General features: G+C 39.8%; 1 protein-coding gene across 2 annotated transcripts in view; it reads left to right on the top strand.

Moving 5' to 3' along the window:
* Positions 1–21,096, top strand: part of RBMS3 (RNA binding motif single stranded interacting protein 3) — a 711,967-nt gene that overhangs the window by 392,006 nt on the left and 298,865 nt on the right. The gene's annotated exons all lie outside the window — the stretch shown is intronic.

The raw sequence follows: 21,096 nt of genomic DNA, 5'->3' as shown, positions 1-21,096 counted from the left end.
TTGCTCATTAATTTTTTTCATTAACAAACAAAATGAAAATCACAAATCAGAACAAGTATCAAATTGCTTCGGCAGAAAAGTAAATTACCTTCTAACCACATAGTGCTGTCTGATTTGAATGATATCATCAGTGATGCAAATTGATTTCCTATATAAAAACGAGAAACCTTGGGGAAAAGTTTCCCAAGCAAAACCTGGTTTAATTTTTCTATTTTTTGTGAAGTCTTGGCCTATGCTATTGGAAGAAGAATATATTCTTTGACACAAATAGATCCACAACTTCTGTTACCAAGATATAAAAATTATTTATCTTCCCGTTTTATGTTCTTAAGTTGTCTGCTAATGTACGAAAACATTTCTTTAGTGAAAAACAGCATGTTTCGTGTGTGTGTGTGAATAGCTATATTTGCCTAGATAAATATTGACTAACATGTTGTAGTATCTCAGGACTAGATTGTTATTCATTTATCAGTCTGAAGAGCCATCAAGTCTGTGGGGGAGAAGCTCTGCTTTAAAATGACTCTGTAACTTTACACTAGTGGTATACAGAATTCTTTTGGAGGAGTAAGATCTACTGGAGTGGGTTCTTCTGATAAGAAGCACATTCTGGACAGCATATCTATATGAGTTAGTATAAAGAAAAAGCATTGCAGTACAGGAATATCTCATAAGTGGCCAGACAGGGTGTGAAGAGAAGAAGCAGAGGAAGACATTTGGGGAAATTACGAGACGGGGCAAAATCCTGCCATCTGTACCAAAGATGTTCTTGCAGTTTGTAGAAATGTGTGTCTTTACCTATTGCCTGCCACAACACCATTCATTAGCCATTCAAGATAAAAGTAATGCTGGAAGACTGCAGTTCTAGTCTTAGAAAACTCCATCAACCGAATCGGTCATGGGCCATCATCAGAAGTGGCAGTGCCGTGCATTTGCTTTTGCCTGGACTTGCTTTTCCTTTCCTTGGAGCACTGTTCTGGCAGACTTCTAATAACATCGCTCTGTCTGTATTTCTTTGAATATTACACCAGGAACAAAACCTGGTCCAGTTTTTTGGTTTGTGTTTGTTTTGGTTTGTTTTTATTTTGATTGTATTATGAGGGAATACTCTTGTGGGAGGACGAGCTGGGCCAAGTGCTGAAAGCCCTGGCAGGGTGGCCAGGGGGGCACAGAGGTGAGTGCTGCGCTTTCAAAGCCAAAAGGTGGTGGACATGCCTGATGCTGGCTACTGTGTGGCCAGGAGATTTGAGTTTTAGAGGCAAGGTGTAGCGTGGGGAGCTGTAGGGAGAGGGGGACTTGCAGCATGATGGGGCTACGAAGGGGCTGAGTGGATCGAATGGGTTCTGAGCTGGTTTATCAAGGAGGAGCAGTGCTGCAGTGGGATAAGAAGGGCTTTGGGGTAGGAAGGAGTTGGGGCTTAGGCCTAGAAGAGCTGGAGGGGCCTGAGCTGCTGGTGTGAGGGATGAGAAACAGGAATTCTGTGATCAGGTAGGTTGGGGTTACCCTGGGACCACTCTTCGCTGTCTTACACTCCCACTAAGACCTTCCTTTGGGAACGGAGACATGTAGGTCCTTGTCCCTTTTTCCACTACCATACAAGACTGAGGTGTTCTGTGTTCTCTCATGTGTCAACTCCATCCTTTTTTTCATCTTTTTTCTGCAATTTGCCCATCTGAAATGGCAACACAAATCAAGCAGGTGGAGTTGGATTTGAAGTGGGCTGTATGTTGAATAATGAGATGAAGTCTATGCGAGAGAGAAATGTATTTGTCTCTGCTGATCTTGGTTGTCTGAGACCACTGTGTTGTCAGTGCAGATGCTTCAGCTGGGTGCCTAAAGGTTGGTAGAGATGATTGTTCTTAACTTTTTGTTTTGTTTTTAAATGCGTGTTTGACTGGTAACCACTCCAGAAACGTGGTGCCGTGTGATCAGAACTTCCTTCCGTTCCCATTGCCAGCAGTAAACAAGGAAACAAATGGTCCTGTTTGCAAAACACAAAATGTGAAGTGAAAAGATTGTAAAGAATATGAATGGTAGAATTTCGAGAAAGAAAAACATCTGGGTTTGGTGTTCTTTATATTGTAGTTAGCTTTGAGTTGGAATTTTGTAAAAGTTTGCTTTCACACTGTTGTATTACACTGTAGGGCAAAGATATTTATTTGTATTTTCAAAGATAGTTCTTTATGACATAAGTGGTGCCATTAAAAGATTGTAAACGTAATTGGATTTATTAACAGTATGCTTTATGGCATAAAAAGAATAGACGTTTTGCTACTTTAAATGCTGGGTACTTCCTTCCTCTTCAGTAAGGCTGCCAAAAAACCCCCCAAAAACTTCCCTGGAATCAGCAGTGGAAGGAACCTGAAGAGGTCAGCTGGTCCCTTCCTCTGCCTCAGGGCAGGATCAGCTCTAACCCACTGCTGAGGGGTGTTTCTGTAACCTGCACTCAAAGGCCTCCAGCGGTGGAGATTCCTCGAGCTCCTCAGGCAATCTGTGATAGCGCTCCCTCTCCTCACTATAGTGAAGCGTTTCCTGATGTCTAACCCAAATCTCCCTTGATGCAATTTAAGCCTATTGCTTCTTTTCTTTCTATCCCCAGTAGCCATGCAGAACAGTTTATTCCTTTCCTTTTTGCAGCAAACATATGTATTTGAAGACTGCTATGTGTCTGCCATATCTTTTCCTTAGACTAAACACTGGTCCTTTCACTTTTTCCTTAAAGGCAATTTGTTTTAAGTTTCTGATTATATTGCACTTTGCTGGTCTCTCTCTAATTAGCTCGCTTCTTACTTGAAGTCCTTAGAGCCGGGCCCAGGATATCAGATGGCCTAAAACTTACCATTTTAAATAGTGTGGAGAAGTTATTTCATTTGTCTTCTCTGTGATCACATGACTCTCCTCTTTGTTGACATATCCATGTAAATAACTGTGTATTTAAAATATAGATACATTTCTGAGGTGCAGGGTGTTGCATGAGAACAACAGTGCTGATTTATGCTAGGAGATTCACTGCAGCCCGCAGTTCTGTTACTCTTTTCTCCAGCGCTGCTGCCAGCCAGGCATTCCTTATTGTGTGCTCTGCTCTGTGCTGTTGATTATTCCTTCCTAAGGCTAGTACTTTTCATTTGCCTGCATTGAATTTTATCCTGTTTTTTTCCCGGCTGCTCCTTAATTTGCTAAGATTATTCTCAAATCTGAAGTCTCCAGAGTGCTTGTAGCACTTACCTCTTCAATATCCTCTTCACAGTTAATAAATGATTTCTCTCATCCACTGGACAAGATAATTTGGAAAAGACTGAATAATAACAAACCTGGGGAAGACTTTTGAGGAAACTCTCTCAGTATGCCAGGTAGTGCAACATTGAGCCATTGAGAACTTTTTAAAATTGGATCTGCTAATCAGTTTGGCACCTACATCACAGCAGTTTTAGCTAGATCGTATTTCTCCCATCTGCTCAAGTTATGAGAGACAACTAAGGTTTAACTAAAATATGTAGTACTTACCTATCCATAAGACTAGTTACCTACTTCTAGATGGAAGTATGATGTGACATTATTTATTCTTGCTAAATCCATGCTGCATGGTACTAATCACCTGTTACCTTTGAGGGTCTGTGAATGGATTTGTATGACTATTTGCTCTAAGATTTTTCGAGAAGTTGAAAGTCTCTCTAATACACTGGGGCCTACATCCATTCCTTTAACAAAACAAACAAACAAACAAAAAACCAACAAAAAGCAAAAAACCAGGCAATTTGTTTGCTCCTTTCCATTCTTCTGGATCTCACTCACCTTCCGCAAAGTATGAGATAGCTTGTTAAATGAACACATCATTCTGTGATGTATACCCAATGCACTAGGGTGGATTAAATTCAAGGAGGTGATAGAAGAAGTTATCACATGGTTGGAGATTTCAGAATCTATTTCAGCGTCATTTGTGTGTTGACCAAGGTATAGAGTAGAGCTGAAAGTGGAAAATAGTTAATATAGCAAAGAAATTATTTCAAATACCCCATGTGTTTCAAATACCCCACGTAACAGCAGAACTGTTAAAATAGGTTACTGCTTAGCAAGAAGCGTTATGTTTCCTCTTGGAAAAAGGAGGAAAATGCTCTGCAATGGACTTTAAGTCGTTCTCCAGTATTCCTCAGATTTTTAAAAGGATGCCCACTACATTCCTGTCGTGCTAAGGAATAGTGTTATCTGAGGATTTCTCCCTGGTATGAATTAAGCAGTCGGGTCTAAAGTAATCATATATGCTGCAAGGGAGTTCACTAGGGAAACCTTTTGACGTAACCTCTCATTTTCAGATTGCTCTTTGTTGGTGGCATAACTGCTAAGTGAGGCAGAGGAGAAGTAACAATCACCCTGTAATAGAACGATATATAAAACAAAATAAGCACAGTCATGACAAAATGGCCAGAAATCACTGAACAAAGCAGGGAACAATCACATATGGAGAATAATGAAAAACAGACACATGATTCATTCAAATGTTCAAACACAAAAACCCTAATGAACAAGTCAGAGAGTTTTGGCTGCTTTTGCTTTTTCCCTTTCCCTCCCCTCTTTCCCTCTCCCTCTTGCGCATTTCCCTTCTGGGTCTACTGTATTTGCTAATTTAAAAAGTAGGGGAAATGAAATAAAAGAAACCATTCAAGAGAAGTGTTAATCTGAAACGTGTAGACTCTTCTCGTTCCAGCCCTCGCCCCCCACCCTCTCCAGACTGGCTTGCCTTTGATAGACCTACGTGCTTAGAGCTGAGGGAATGAGTAATGGTTGTTTCACAGTACAGTTTCCATACCTCATAGCAATGGAATACAGAACAGTTAATCTGCCAAATACACAAGCCCATTTCTTAGAGTATGAATTACTGTCATCTGCATCTGCCCTTGCAGACACTTTAATAGCATGCATGCAGATTTACTTCCTGGTTTAATCAGGAGCTCATATGATTTTGAGCATTTTGCTAGGATCTTAGAAGATGAGCACGGGAGAATGACTAAAAGTCCGAAATCCCACCTGTGGGAATTTTTTTTAATAAATAAAACCTATGAATCACAGTAATGTGTAGGAGACAAACACTTCAACTGCATATTCTTCATTTTATGTATATTTTTTCAAACCATGCGTGACTTGATTTGTTGAATAGCAGTGTTTGTCTTAGGAGAGAAATGTATCGAACATGATGAGGGGAACTATAGAGACTCTCTTTATAATTTTAATATTTCATTATGACATTTTTCTTGTTGAGAAATGATAGCAATGATCTATTCGTTTTTAAAATACGAAAACTGGGGATGCAGATATGCAGTCATTAGGATTGCGGTGGGTTTATGGTAAAAAAATGCCATGAGGTCATCTGTGTTAACCCACCATATATCACATACAATTTTATTTCTCCAGTTGCCTTGCTGTTTTTAGACCAGGACTTAAAATTTACCATGACCTATTTTATAAATAGAGAGTTTATTTGTGTAACAAAAATGGGATAACTGGAGGCTTAGTGTAAGTGTTGGAGATAATTGGAGTGGCATGATGAAGTGGTGCTTCATATCTCCCAAAAGGAGTCTGTCCTGCCTTGTGTCAGCGGTGCTACTCACCTGCTTAAGTTCACCAGCATCCCTAAGTACCCTAATGCATTGGATCTTATGAGCTGGAGGCTTCTGCTCTGGCGTTCTGATAAAGCTTATAAGTACATAGTAGATATACCTTGGTGTGTCTGTTAGGCAAAACACTTTCATAACTTTAAATTTTAGAAAGTAATTTTTTTGCACATATTCTATGAAGACTAAAGGTTATTTGTGATCATATGAAATTATGCATTGTCACTTTATTTATTAATTCCTATTCCTATTATACTTGAGATGGCACAATTTGGTTGTGACTAGCAACATGAAGCAAGTCTATGTAAAATAATAAGCTAGTGAAGAAAGAGCTAAGCTGCATAGAAAGCTATTTAGTTAATAAATTTTATTTATTGGGAATAAGCTCAAATTGCAATAACTGTGCTGTATTATTTATGATTCTCAGAATTGCCATTTTGAGAGAGAAAAAAAATCCAGCCAAATAGGTCTGTGCCTGATCAGACTGCAAACTGTTCACACCAGGAGGGCATGCACAGCGTGCTTCAAGGGGAAATGGATCTTGTAGAAAGTAAATAATTTGTAAAACAGGCTTATTTAATTTTGAAACTCTAGACTTGTGTAACAAATAAATCAATCCTATTTCCGATGCCGGGATAGACAATAGATGTGGTGATTTTTTGTGCATTAATTTTGTGTATTTGTTTGCATTTCTTTTTTTTTTTTTTCTCTTTTTTTTGATCCACTCCAAAGTTTTATGTAATCAGTGGCATGATAGTTCACAAGTTATTAAAAGTGTAGCAATATGGAATATTTTAATTCAGCAGGTTTTCTGACAGTGAGATGTTTGTGAAGGCTGGATAGATGCTGAGTGTGGGCAGGCGCTCAGCAAGTTTTGTCTGTGGCTCTGCTGATCCATCTCACTACTGACCTGTAGCAGCCCAAACCAATCTGGTCCTTCTGGTCCTGGGTCTCTTGAACAGAGAGCACAAACTATGCTGAGCTGTGCTAATTTTTGTTAGCAAGCCAGCTGATAAACGCATGTCTCCTGAATTAGAAGGACAAAGTCTTCAGCAGTGTCAGTAAGTCCCCATTCCAAAACATTAATTAAAAAAAAAAAAAAAAAAAAAAAGGGCAAACTTGCCATGCTGAGTTTTTTGATAACAAGAGATACATTTACACATCAGGACGTTAGTTGCTTAAAATTTGTAAATATTTGGAGGTTTTTTTAGTTTGTTTTCTGGTTTTTGAAACTTTAGTTTCACTCCTGTGTTTTTTATAGGTAAAGGTTGAGGGTTTTTTTTTTCCCCATTTAGATTAAGAAGTGGTATTACTATGTAACCACATGGGACTAGGAGCCAAGTCTTTAGGAAAAATACTTAAAGGAGACATCTAAACACCCTAAAGACAGGCATAAATCAAAATAAAATGAAGACAATTGCCAATAAGAAACCATGAGCTTATTCACTCACCAATGAAGTGTTATAAGTTCTCACCCTACCTTATCAAATGAAAGCTTGTTTGATCTGCAGGCTCATGAACTATGATGCTCTGTAAACCTGACCATTTTAAGAAGTTACCAGAAACTAGATGGGGGGAAAAAAAAGTGCATGTGTGTATTCAAAAACATATATGTAGCTATCCCCTTGAACTTACAGATGATGTGTTTATGGATGTTTACGTAACATAAAGAAGCAGTGGCACTCAGTGGGAATGTGTGATGCCATTGGGTGAACTGTTTTCCTGGCACCTGTTGGGTTGGCCAGCAGGCATTATACGTGTCTTGGCAAATGCACGAGAATTTCGCAAAATCCCACTTTAGCTTGGAGGTAGAGATTCTCCTGTTTGCATATTTTTGAATGCTTTCCACACCTGCAGAAGTGAAATAGGAGAGGGTTTGATGAGTCGTGCCAAGCAAGTCATCATAGCTGGAGTGTGCCAGCACTGGCCGCTGCCCTGCCGTGGTGAGGACTCGGAGGCATACCCGCCTCCATGTCTGCAAAATGTTGCTGCACCTCAGCAAACATTCTTGACTGTATCTAAACAGTGCTCTGTCTCAAGCAAGTCCTCTAAAAATTGCTTATTGAGTTTAAAGCCAGGTCCTCTACAGAGGAAACTCCTTTCTAATTAGTTCCCCAGACACTTTCTTAAACGTCATCTTTGCAATTAAGGGAAGTATTTCCTGGGTCATTATCTTCTTATAAATGAACTCATGGCCTAGCAAATATTTTCTGTAAGGAGACCCAAGATGCTCAAGTATTCTGTGACATACCTAATCTGTGATTATTCTTAATTTACTGCTTCCAAAATTTGCAGGCCCATATCGCTGGCAAATAATTGGTTTAATTTTGTTTCCTTCCAGAGAAATAAAAAAAGTAAAATTTCCACTTATACACAGTGATTAATGTTTTGATTCATTGGTCTGTATAAAACTTTGCCAATAGCTTGGCATGCGTTTGAAGTGCATTTTGGGACTGGGTAATGTTAGTAGGCTCTTAGTGGTCTCAGCAGACTTGGAAATATCTATTTCATATCACAGAAGTGAGCAGAAGAGAAATTTTTTTCTCTTTGAACAGTGGCTCATAATCAGCTTTGTTGAAAGCTTACTTGCAGTGTGTTGGCTTTTTCAACTGTCTTGCAGAATCACTTTGCTTAAACGTTTTTTCTCTGATGCCCTAGAATCATAGAATTATGATACAGCATCTCATATATCAGTAAATCTGTTTGGCATCTGGTTGCTTGAAGGCAGCTCATCTCTCCCAAAAGCGGTGGTACTCCGCGGAGAAGTTGGTTTCTCAAAAGTCTCAAGACCTTCAGTGCAACAGCTGACCTGTGGAAGCCCCCAGGCAGAGGAGGACAGTGCCCGGCTTCATGGTTTTGCTAGAGCCCACTCCTTTACACCCTTTCAGAGTATACAGCATATGCAAAACAAATTCTTACTTGATATAGTGACAATTTGACAATAAATCCAATCGACAGACTCTTATTGAACACGGGTATTCAGCAGGAACCATTCTGAATCAGATCTGTTAATTACAGCGTGACTTCATTTCTGCGGTATGCCAGCAATCAGAGAAGTCACCGTTCCCATTTTCCCCTATTAGTGCACGTCCCTGGCTTTTGTTTAGAAGAGTAGAACTCTCTTACCCAAGTGAATTAAGTAAATGGGCTCTTTCTTGGTAGATAATATACTGTGAAAGTAAAACACTAATAGACCGTGCCATCATTTTTATTAAATCTGTCTTTCTGGGTATTTGAGGGCTGCCTGTCTAGAGATGGCGTAGGATTGCTAGAGTAGGAATATATGTGCAACACGGGAGAAAAATCATAACCTTTGGCAATAAAGATGTAGCTCCCTCAACGCTGAACAAAAAACCCACCCACACCAGTTCTGGGGAAGGAACTGGTGGGCATTATTAGTATTACTCCATCTATTGAGGTTATGGTAGCTGTACAACAGTAAAGCTCTAGGTGCTAATTGATGGTACAGAAAACAATTGTACTCTAAAAAAAATAATTAAAAGCCAACCTTGTCCTATGGATTTTGCAGCCCAGGGCTTTGAAAAAGAGCAGTGTCCACAATTAATTTTAGGTAGGATGAGTAATCTTATGACTTTGAATAGAGTTAAATACATTTTTTTTTAAACACTGAATTCTCCAAAAAAGAAAACCCCAAACCAGTCTTTCAGCTCTCCTGAGAAAAGTCATACATTTGGATAACATTTAGTGAGGTTTTTTCAACGCAGAATGTTTTGAGGAGAGCTAAATTTATATATGAGAAAAGGAGGAGGCCATGCTAGGGGTGGTAGAAATGACTCTCCTACTTGGTGGAATAGTTTTTGTCTGACTGGGTCTTCCTCAGGACCAATGATCGGCTGATGTTTTCTTCCATTAGATGGCAGTGGTGTGATATGTGGTTTCTCTGGACCCCCAAATTACAAGTTTGATTAAAAAATTACAAATGGCTCAATTTTTCTTTCTTTTAAAAAAACATCTCTTAGTTTGGTTTATAATTTCAGAGTCTCCAAGCTTTCAATTTTTTTTATGCACATAGAATTTTACAACTTACTGACCAGTTTCAAGCAAGTGTGCCAGAGGACTTGGACTTTCAAATACAACCGAGTTAAAAATTTTTGGAAAACGGGCAGCTACGTAGAACGGAGACTCAGTGCTCCCGCAGAAAGAAATGCAGGGTGGGTTAAGTTTTACTCCACCTAAAGTAACCACAGTAAATCACCACTTGCTCGTCTGTGGCGGAGCCAGAGCTTGTGCTGGTTTTGCCCAACAAGCACAATGAGCACAATTGCACAAGGACTTTGGGAGGGAGGTACAGGTATTGGAGGGGAGGGTGGAAGCAGTAAGGAACGCTCGGCGTGGGGGATTCGTGTTACTGCAGCAAGTTGTAGCGTCACAGTTGGGATAGGACATGGGCAGAGACAGGAAAGACGGGGCTCAAATGTATAAGACGACAGGCTTTGTTCACTTCGTTGCTCATAGAATAATCTGCTTTATTCTAAACAAAGGAGAAAACCAGAAATTTAATTTATTTTTTAATATGATCTCTATAAAGATCTTTCAGCCACATGCCCTTGTTGCTTGTGGTATTATCGTAGTGTTGTTGTTTATTAACTTATTAAATATGGAGCAGTAAACACCATTTATTTTTAAATGAATTAAAATGGACTTGTTGCCCTTCATGGCTTTTTATTAATTGAATATTTTTGCTAAGCTGTCTACTTTCAGAGCAAAGGTTGCCGCCAGGAGATGGGGGTCAATGGGACCACCATTTAAATGCATGTTATCTCTATGTTAGTTGCCTGAATATTTAACCAACCAAGCATGTAATTCTGCAGAAAGTAAAGGTTTTTGTGGTCAAACTTTAATCATGAAACAGCAAGAAAAAGTCGTGAGTGACCCGGTTTGCCTGAGGTATCTTGGTTGCGCTTGTCAGTCACTTCAGCTCACAGTAAATTGCAGGGTAAATTCCACGTAATGGATGGAACGTATCTTTAAAAAGAGCCCCAAAACTGAAGAAAAAACAGTGTTCAAAATTCTAGTGTTTAATTTTTGTTTATTTGTTGCACATTATCCTAGTAGTTATCCTATTTCCTTTTTAATAAAACCAGATTTTATTCCTAGTATAGATCGTTATTAGAGAAGAAACTCATGGAACAAACATTAAACATGCCTTGAGTTTTGGAGGCAGATACATATTTATCAGGTTGGGTGAATGTGAGTTCTTACATCAGAAAGAATTGCGTAGCTACTGCTTGCCATGCTCTACTTTCTTGGGCTGTTACTGTAGAAGTGTTAAAATAGTTACACTTAAAGCAGAGGGTGTATGCCATGCAACAAGTCCTTCGAGGCTGCTGGGATTAATAAGCCTCTGTTTTTGTGACTCTGCTGTGTTTTCTCTAGTGTCTAGTCATGAGATTGAGTTTTTGGAACTTGAAATATTTGAGATTGCTACCTCTGTAAAATTTCTTTGAATAGAAGGTTCAAAAGTTACGGGGAAGGAGGGGCTGACATATGTAGACATTTCTGCAGTATATTCTTTGCCTTGCTTTTTACTCCTTTTGTAACGATTCCTAAATTCAGTTTGCCTTTTTGAGCAAATACGGAGCTGACATTTCTATGGACAGTTCAAAGGGCGTAATTTTATAATGTGAAACTGGAATTGTTTTCTCCCACGTGCCTCATTACTTTTATCTGCATTTAATTTCTTCTGCTGGTTTATTACCCAGTCGCTTAGTTTAATAAGGTCCTTCTGCAGTTCTTCACAGCTGCCCCCCCTGTTTTTTTCTCCTGAATAATCTTGTCACCTCACTGCTTAGCCTCTTCTCATCATTTAGAAACAGGTTGTGCAGTATGAGTCCCAGCAAAGCTCCACGTGGAAGTCCATTGGTGCCGTTCCCTTCTTGTAACAAAGACCATGCCCTCTGCCCTCTGTTTTTATCTTTTTAACCAATTGTTTATCCAAGAACTTTCCTGCTTAAGCCGTGGCTGCTTAGTTTCCTAAGAAATCTTTTGTGGGGGCCTTGTCATATACCTTTCGGAGATCCAAGTAGACTGTATTAGCCAGATCACCCTTATCCACAAGCTTGTTGACCTTTTCAAAGAACTCCAACAGGTCCGTGAGGCAAACCTACAAAAGCCAGGTTAACTCTTTCCACATACTGTATTTCCATTGATTTTACTCTGCTTCTGTAATTTCTGGTAATTTTACACAGGTTAACAGACCTGTAGGCACCCGGATTTCACCTGGGATCTTTTCAGAATACTGCCACTACGTGTGCCACCTCCCGGTCCTCAGGTACGAAGTCGGATTTAGAAAAGAAGCTGCACACCACTTATTAGCATGTGTAGTCAGCTATTGCATCCTGGAGCTCTTTTCAAACGGGGAGTGTGAATACCATCTGTTGTTGCAATTTGTTACTGTTCGCTTTTGTCAATTTGTCCCATAACCTCCTCTGTGGTCATTTCAAATTAAGAGTTGCATCTGTTCTTCTGGACTTCTTAAGCAGCTGCTCTCTGAAACAGCACCTGAAAATCTGATCTTTGCGTTATATCCCATTTTGCCCAATCTGTCTAGAGGTAATTGAAGTCACCTATGAGCACTCCGCTCGCTTTCTGCCCTTACTGCTTTTCTGCATCTTCCTCTGCGCGTTGCAGTTAGTGTTGCCATCCTGGCAAGGCGGTCAGGAGTACCGAGGTAGCTCTCCAGTAATGCAGAATTACCATTCTTCGTGTTTAGGGCTGGGATTTCAGTTCTTGCAAGTTCCGCGTTACTTGCTGCCATGCTTAGCCTGATCATTTCTCCACCACCAGCACGGCCTACTCCCTGTGCCATGTATGTTATATCTTAGTGTTACAGTGGTCCACTCATTGCCTCACTTTCAAAGCCTTTCTAATACATGAGTGTTTTATTACTGTGGTATGTATTCCAGTTCACCCACCTTATTTCTTAGGCTTAAAACATTTAGGGAGCTACTAGTGTTTCAGTTGTGTTGTCAGCACTGTATTTAAGTGACTCTGTGGTTACTTTCCATCCCAGTATGACCACTTACATTCTCTGGCCTGTTGTTTTGTTGGCAAGAGGGATAGATCTAGTGATCACCTCTGATTTTCTCCGAGGTTACCAACCCCCCCATCTGTTTGCCTGATGAGAGAGATTGTCATTGCTCCAGCCTGCTCCTTCCTTCTGGTTAGCTCCCAGTTCTAGAGGGACATTTTCAATGACAGAAGATGCAAAGTCAGCAGCTCTCAGTGGGGAAGATCCAGCCCTGGCTCACATCCTGCTTCACCACCTGAATGCTCCCTTGAGCTGGCAGCTGCCCTAATGGACTTGGGCCTGCTCTATGACACTGCTGAAATATCCTCTGTGAACCTCTCCCTCCTCTCCCTTAGCAGGATTTGGCTCGATTGCTTGGAATTGGTGTCTGGGGGTTCAGCTGCTGAATTTCTCTGTCTTATCCAGTCCCTCCCATTTTGCTGTCCTGCTCTCAGGAGCCAGAATCTCCTGCTGAAGACCATAAGTTGTCTGCAGAGCGCACTCAGGTGTGCAGCTCTCCCATAAGGAAGACATAGAAATGATAGTTGGCAGAGTAAATTGGGTAATTCCCACCTTAATTTCTTCTCCCTGAGTATCTGATGGAGTTGTTCCTTCAGCCGCTTTCTATCCAGGTAACCTGTTTGACCTCTGCTCTGGTTGCTGCCCTAAGGACAAAAGCTAGAGTTGTCTCCTCCTTCTATGCAGTCAAACTCATGCTCTTATGGTCTCAGCTCAGTTCTTGGAAACATTGGGGCTCTTCTTATTCAAAAGAGTATAGAGAGGGATTGGTGGGGAGTGGAAGACATAGCATTTAAGAGAACATTTACAAAACCAAAACAAAATAGGAAAGGCACTGACAATGAAGAAATCAGTGTCTGGTATTAGGCAGGGGAAAAAAACCCATGCTGGCAGCAAGAATAAGTGAGGGTAAATGGGCCATGATTAAATTACGGGTGAAATATGGGTGAGAGTTTCTGACCACCAAAGCAGCAAAGTTTTGGTACGGGAGGTAGAGCAAGCTCAGTTTTTATGATAGGAGTTGTGGCATGAAGCTACTTGCGAGTGGGGTGAGGGTTCAGTGACCAACTTCTTGTCCAAACGCATGCACTTAAGTTGTAGAGTTCTCCCGATGTTGTGAGTTCGGAGCCAGGCAAGTATGGTCAGATGTAGCTTTTTAGTGCATTTCATTCAACTGTTACAGTAATCTAAATAGCTGCACCTCCATGAGGAGTGCTGGGGAGGGAGCAGGGAGACGTACTGTCTTTAGGGTTGCTCTCTTTGGGGCCATTGCAGCTGATACGGGAGCTGGGCTCCGGTGGACGCAGGCTCAGGGCTTTTGGGGTTGGGGCGCTCTCCAGCGCTCTCTGCTGCCCTTTTAAACACGCCTGTCCTGGAGGGTGCCTCCTGATGCAGGTCCTGGCTCTCGGGCTGAGGAGGGGGCCAGCAATCTCTCTTGCCCTTAACCAGGCTGACTGACTGCATCGGGGTGCACGGGTGCGTGGGTGGGGGAGCTGCGACGGTTTGCTGAAATGCCGGGGAGCAGGAGGCAGAGAAGCGAAGTGTGGCTGCGTTACGGTTCATCTGCTTGCGAATTACGTGCGTGTTTGCCAGTGTGAAGCCTAGAAACTGTCTGTAGGTTTGCACATTAAAGAAAATACAATAATTCCAAAAAGGGTTTTGTCAAATTAACCTTTGAAAGCCCAGCAAGGTGAGCTCGCTGTGTTTTGGGAGTGAGGATAAGGCAGAGGAATGGCTATGAAATGGTCCCCTATTATTTTAACTGAAAGTCAAGACTATCACTCAGTCATTTCGTATTAATAAGGCTTATAAGAAAATGGGATTTTCAGATTATGATTTTAAAGCCCCGTGTTCCCACTGTGTTTTAGGGAAGAGTGAAAGCACATGTTGCCCACAGGACTAAGTGAAACCAGAAATTTCATTTCAGTTTAGACAGTCTTTACTGACACTCTGCTCCTGGGTTTGGCGTTTCTGGAAGGGACAAGAGAAGAGGAATGTAAAAGGGGAGAAACTTTCCAGTCAACATTTGGTTTGAATTTATATATAACTTTAAAAAAGAAAGGAAAAAAGAAAAAAGGAAAAAAATACCATTATAATTCCAGTGTTGGTCCACTTTAACCTCAGAAACACTAGCTGTTCTGTAAACCTCCCATACGCCTTTCATTCTATGTGCTGCATCAATGTCTCTGCATTGTTATTTTATCCTGGTAAATAAGGATTTAAATGGAGAAAACTTTGCAATAGATAAATGTTTGGATTGGCATATGGAAAAGTGTCCTTCTTTATTTATTTTACTTATTTTATTTATTTTATGAATTAGATGGCTCCCTACATTCCTTCAGAAAACAGAAATAAGATCTAAGATTATAGCTTATCTTCTCTCTAGTAGAGGTCCACACTGTGGATTGCAGATTTAGTCTGTGCTATTCAAGGCATTGTAAGAAAATCTCTGAGTTAGGGTGAAGAAGGCCTTCAATTTTAAGACCTCAGTTGCCCTGTGCAGAGCAGTGTTATCAAGGAGCTTGTGTGAGAGAGAGAGATATCTGTATATAGATACAGATATATAATATGTGTATATGTGTGTTGAACTCTTTATTAGAAGTTGATGTATCAGTCCATCTCATATAAGACCTTGCATCATTATAATGCAATAATTGACAATTGTGAGCATTTAGATGTAAGTTATACAAGTCGCAATTCATAAATAATAACTAAAAATATAATCCTGGTCTAGTGATAAACTTTCCTAGAAAGAGCAATTTAATTATCAATCACAAGATCGGCGTTGACATTTGAAGTTGACAGTAGGGTTCAACTCATTAACGTTTCCATTTTGCATGTGTCCTTTACTCTCCCTTCTGAATTTTCTGCATATAGAAAGAGCCACCTTAGGATGTGTATACTTAGCATTAGATGTGTGCTGAAGCACAGTACTGCAGAAGGCCTTGAGTTTCACTAAAATCAATCTTCTTCATAAAACGTGCATCTGATGCAACCTTGTGCTTCAAAGTTCATTTTAGGACAAAGAATGCATAAGCTCATTATTATAGGACCCACAAATGCTATCATTTATACCCAGCCTTTCACCTCAGTATTTTGTTTAATAGTATTGTTAGCAATATCACAGGCTTGAGGATATATTTGAAAAGCTTCCTCTCTCTTTTGTGATGATGTGAAGGTAGTGTTCCCAGGTCTGATGTGCTTGGAATGAATTTGGTCGTTACGGCTAGACTGCGTGTCAGAAATGTTATCTCCATTATTTCAGTGAAACCCTGACTACGTGTTTAAGATGGTAGCCTCAAGGAGTAGGTATAGCACTCACTTGGAGAGGACATTACGCTCCTGGGATTTACGTTGGCTGGCCTACATGCTTGTTTTAAATGTTCTATTTGGATCCTTTGGATCACTTTTCAGATTTGGGGCTAAATCTTCAAATATTTGTCAACTGCTCTAGAAAGTGAGACACAGAGGTGTGCAATGTATTATGCTTACATGCCTCAAAACGTATGGTACTTTTGGGAAAACAATGTATTGCTCCTTTTGATAAATGCTTGCTTGTTCTGCTTGCACTACTACTCCTGAAGCTGCACACAGATCACTCCCTGTGATTCGAGTACATTTAATGGATTATTTTGATATGCAGTTCTACAAACTCTTACTTTTATGCGTATGAGCGTGAATACCTCCTTTAATTATTAAGTGGGACTGCAAGATGAGTAAGAACTTCTGGGAAAGCTCAGAGTTCAGAGTTAATGCAGAAGAGGAGAGGACCTTTTGCTTTGCGAGCTTCTGGGAGGAAAGAAGGTATTTTACACCAACTGGCAAAGAGCTTACAGGGCACACTTCCAAACCTTCAGAAAAAGTTTCCCACAAAGGCTTTTTTCTTTTTTTTAAAGTCATGCTGCAGGAATTAAGTTGGAGATATCACTGACCGAAAGGACATTTTTTCTGAATGATCCGAGAACCAAAGGAAATGACTCCGAGGTTTGAAATCCTTTTATTTCCTCTGTGGAAGATATCTGTGCAGCTGAAACGAACCATTCTGGCTGGCTCCAAGCCAAACTTTATGGGAACTGAGATTAGGAAGTTCTATGGTCGAAATAGCCATTGAACAAATTGCTTCCAGTTTAAAGCCTCAAATTTCCTGATAAAGCTGCAGCGTTTAACCCTTCATTTTTTTTCACTTGGGTGAACGACCTGCCCGTTATTAGGCACAAACTGTTTATCTAGTTGTGGTCCCTGCAGTGCTCTCAGAATTGCCTGCAAAGCATTTGCTGATTTTTGCTTTTATGTGAGATAGGCAGAGCAAAACCCAGAAAAATGTTAGAACAGGTTTGGGTGATGTTTCCCACTTAAAATAGGAGGAAAACTGCTATAAACAAGAAATCAGATTGCCAACTGCACTGCGGCATTTTCGTCTTGCAGCCCTTTTTGAAGGGATGCTTTGTTTTGTTTTATGGTGGGGTTAGCTGGCTCGCTTGGCCTTCGTGAACTAAATGAAGAGGCAGCAGCAATAGTAGTGGCGCCTCTGAACTGCCGTATTTACTCCAGAAAGCGCTAAAAACCAGCGTGCTGTGACTAGAGCACCAAGTCTGGCCTCTGGATGCTGTGGCATGGGCTAGCTAATTTCCAAAGTAACAAAATACTTGAATTAGAACAATGAAATTCTACATTTTTGTTTATGGATTTCTTTTCCTGTTGCCTTCAAACTGTTTTGCCTGTGGTAGATAAGGGCTAAGGAAGGTCTGGAAGGGTGGCAAAGAGAGTCGGTGCTGGAATCAGGAACGAAGTCCGGGTGTGCTGATGCGTCCTTACTCTGCCACGCTTGGGACTACGTTGAGCCAACTACTTCTGCCACCTACCTGTGTGCCCATCCCCTTGTGCACGTGCCCATCTCTTTTCCATGTGGGCAATGCTTCAAAGCAGAGCTTGTCCGATGTGGGTGTAGGCTGTGTTTTGGGCAGTTCTTCAAGAGGATGTTGGTAATTGTACTGCAGTCATAGAGATGTGACAGGATGTGGCCGCATCCGCTCTTTCTGTCCCCACCAGCACTGTTTTATTCCCCAAAGTGTATATGCCTTTGTGCATACCTTGTGTATCATGCATTAATGCCTTTGCGCAACCTAAATTTAAAAGTCCTAAATATTAGGCAGGTGTTTCCATCATTTCACCTGAGAGACTAATTCCCGAAATAATAAAACTCATTATTAGTAAGGTTTTTTCCTTTATACTCAGCCTAAATTTTGCTTTTCCTAATTTAATCCCACTACTCTTCATTATCACTCCTCCCCTACCTCTGGGCACCACACTAATTAATTCATCTCCCTCTTTGGTTTTTGCTTTTTACCCTTCAATATTATAGTTCAATGTTAAAATGCATTCCTTTTTTCTTGTATTTACTCAGCCTGACAGATATATTTTAGTTCCAGCAAGCTTTCCTTGTAAAACTGTTCCTGTTGACCTCTATTCAATGTTATTGTTCATCAGTGAACAAACCCTCTAGTTTGTTTACAAATTGCTGGTATCAAAGTGATCAGAACAAGATGCATTACCCCAGGTAAGTGTGTAAGTGACATTATAAACTGGGAATTTATATATCAGTGCCCTTAAACCATTTTTGTTTGCTTTCTCCTGGTTTGGTTTTTTTTTTGGTTGGTTTTTGTTTGTTTGTTTTTTTTTTTTTTGATTGATCATATTTTTTGATGATTTTTGAAATGTGTTATACATGTAGGTGACCTGGCGTGAACCTTTCAAAAGTCTCAGTTTGCATGTCTCCCCTTTTCAATCAGCCCTATTTCTGGAATGATATCTAAACATTGTGAAGGCCATTCTTTCCTATTCTACCCTTTGCTGGTAATGTGAATAATGAGCCTCTCTGTTATTTAATGACATTCTCTCATGTATTTGTAGACAGCTATCACATCTGCCCTGCCTCATTTTTTTCTTCCTTTTATTATCGTCTGTGTCCTGGACATAGTATGCCAGTGCAGGTAAACTTAAGCAAGTCATTAATGAAACAAACGCTTAGTCTGTCATTAGTCATCTGAATCTTGACCAAACCATCATTTCTTCTCTTCCTTCTTCCAAAAAGGTTATCCAAAAAGGATATTTTTTCCATTTAAAAGTCTATCCTCCAATTACAAAGGGAGCACAGTACCATCATGTATTACCAATCATCTTAAAAATAAACAAAAAAACCCAGACAAAAAACCCAAGCCCAAGTCCCAGACCATGAGCAAGTAAAGGCTGGAAAGAGCACATCCTTGTCATCTGGCAAATATGGTATATACCACCACAAAAAGGAGGAATGATGTGAGCTTTGCCTGGAAAAAACAAATCACTTATTAGCGGCTGTGTCTGTTAGGATATGTTGGCCAACTCCTTCTGCAAAAAGTCCTGTAAATTATAATTTAAAATTTCCACAGGGCTTTATTTTTCTGTTAATCATTCTATCAAAATATTATCTGTGGTTTTCTGTCACCTGACAAAGAGGAAATCTTCTCTGGACCATGTTCCCATGGAAGATTGATTTGGAGGGAAGGCCAAGCTGTGTGAAAAGCAGTGATGATACTACTTGGCCTGAGGAAAATTGCTGTAATGCTAAGCAGGAAAATTAAGAATAAGGAGTACTCCAAAAGGATACTCTGAAGTCATGCATTTTTAGTCCTTACCTTAGAGATGATAGAAGACTCCTAATTCATGCAACAGGAGCAACTAGTAAGCTCAAACTGGAGAACTGTCATGAATAATGGACTACTGTTAGCCGGAGAGGTTGTAGTTAATAGGCATGTGAAGTGATTTTGTGGTGTTTGTATTTAAATGGATCAGCAATAGGACTAAATTATTAATAGTCAGAACTTTTATTCCTTAAAATAGTTTAATGAATTTAAGATCTCCTCACAGGAGGTCTATTAGTCTATTTTGAGATCCTTTCATGGAAACTGAAGCTACAGGAGGAGAGAGGGAGAGGTTGTCTTTTATCCACAGTCACAGAGGGGAGTGTTGGCAAAGCTAGGATTAAACTTCTGAGTTTTCTTTGCTGTCCATGTGCATCTCACAAAACTCTTTGTAAGTGTCTCCAGGAGGTAAAGAATTCATAAAAACCATTTAGACCAGAAGAAGACTGCATTAATTGGTGTAATTAAGAAAAACAAAACACGGAGTCTTGGCAAGTGAAATATAATTACTGAATGATAAATATATAGTCTGCATTTTAAAATCCCATGCAGTAAAACTGAGTTTAAAAATGGAGATGACCCCTTTAATTCCATGTTTTTCGTATTGCACGATTGTAGGAAATGTACTGATTTCTGGCCGTGCAAGCTACTAGAACTACTGTGAAAATCCCAAATTTATCTACTTAAAAATATGCAGCAGTACCCCCTCGTGCAGATAATAGCTACAGTGACTCAGGTAAATGAAAATGTAGTAGTAGTGCTGGATAAACACTTGAAGATATGTTCCCACGTATATGCTTTTGAATTGATAATGAGTTTATTGTGGCCATACATCTTTGTCATTCTCCATTAGTATATGTACGCAGCGAGTTTCACTGCTGTCAGTGTTCATGGAAAGTACCATTTAGATTAGCGTGAGACACATTTTAGTCTTGGGGAGAGCAGAGTATTCCATCAGCATTTGCCATCAGAAAGCAGAATCCTGGTCACAGTACTTTGCTGTTTTAAATTTAAACTCGATGAGCTCAGCACTTTGTTTTTTCTAGAGAGAATCAGATGAACTGCTGAATGTAATGTTACACAATGACAGGTTTTTGATAGTTAAAATACAAACAACTGTATTTCCTTTTTTAAATGATGGACTGGAATGCCTATGTTGTTCCTGGAAAAGCTTAAATATAGATGTATATGTGATGTAAGAATGTACATAAAACTTGATATGTATGCTTAAACATATCATTGAGTTCGAAATAGTGTTGTCATAACAAATTGCTATAAAGTATTTATTAATATTATAAATACATGATTTTTACAGCTCCCCTCATTTTTTTAAAAAAAATGTGTTGTTTGGAACCAGACATTTCTGGAGGACTGAGCTTGAAGAAATTTGTAATAAAAATTCTGGTGAAATATTGGTCCTTATTCATTTACAGATATGGCAATACATTCTTCTCATTTCAAAAGTGGTAAACACTTTTGAAAAATCTTGAGTTTTAATTTGAATATTTGGTAGTAAAAACAATTATTCTGTAATGTGTTTATTTCCTGGGAGGTTAAATCACCACACGTGGCTGTTTTGTACATGGGAAATACTATAGATAGCTGTGTAACTGTTGTGATTGAATGTGGGAGGTATAAACTCTCTTAACCTACGAATATCTTCTTATCAGACCTATCTTTTCAAAAGTGCAGAGTTTGCAGCAGTTCCCATCAGTCTTATTTTAGTTTCTCCCTCCTTCTTCCTCCTTCTTTTTTTTTTTTTTTGTAA

This window comes from Calonectris borealis, chromosome 2 (genome assembly GCF_964195595.1).
Source record: "Calonectris borealis chromosome 2, bCalBor7.hap1.2, whole genome shotgun sequence".
Taxonomy (NCBI): domain Eukaryota; kingdom Metazoa; phylum Chordata; class Aves; order Procellariiformes; family Procellariidae; genus Calonectris; species Calonectris borealis.
Note: the sequence above shows the minus strand (reverse complement) of the source record. Positions and strands in the feature narration are given on the sequence as shown.